This window comes from Odontomachus brunneus, unplaced genomic scaffold (assembly GCF_010583005.1).
Source record: "Odontomachus brunneus isolate Ranch 3 - 2012 unplaced genomic scaffold, Obru_v1 Obru_scaffold_225, whole genome shotgun sequence".
NCBI lineage: Eukaryota > Metazoa > Arthropoda > Insecta > Hymenoptera > Formicidae > Odontomachus > Odontomachus brunneus.
Window position 1 is genome coordinate 18,948 of NW_022639675.1, and position 221 is coordinate 19,168.

General features: G+C 39.4%; 1 protein-coding gene across 3 annotated transcripts in view; it reads left to right on the top strand.

The window, feature by feature from the left end:
* Positions 1-221, top strand: part of LOC116852449 (uncharacterized protein C1orf112 homolog) — a 202,655-nt gene that overhangs the window by 15,374 nt on the left and 187,060 nt on the right. The gene's annotated exons all lie outside the window — the stretch shown is intronic.

Sequence of the window (221 nt, forward strand, 5' to 3'; positions counted from 1 at the left end):
TAATATAATGCAATCAAAACAGACGCGGAACGCGTAACGGATCTAGTAAGATTTTGTCTTCCGCGTTTCATGTAATGGCACCCTGAGGATGCAAACCACATCTATATACTACTAGACTTCTATATACTACTAGACTGCTAACATTGGGTGTTTACGATAATTCGAGTTGGAGTTAAGCTGGTGGCACATAGAAAAACTTAAGCAGTAAGACGTAAGCAGTA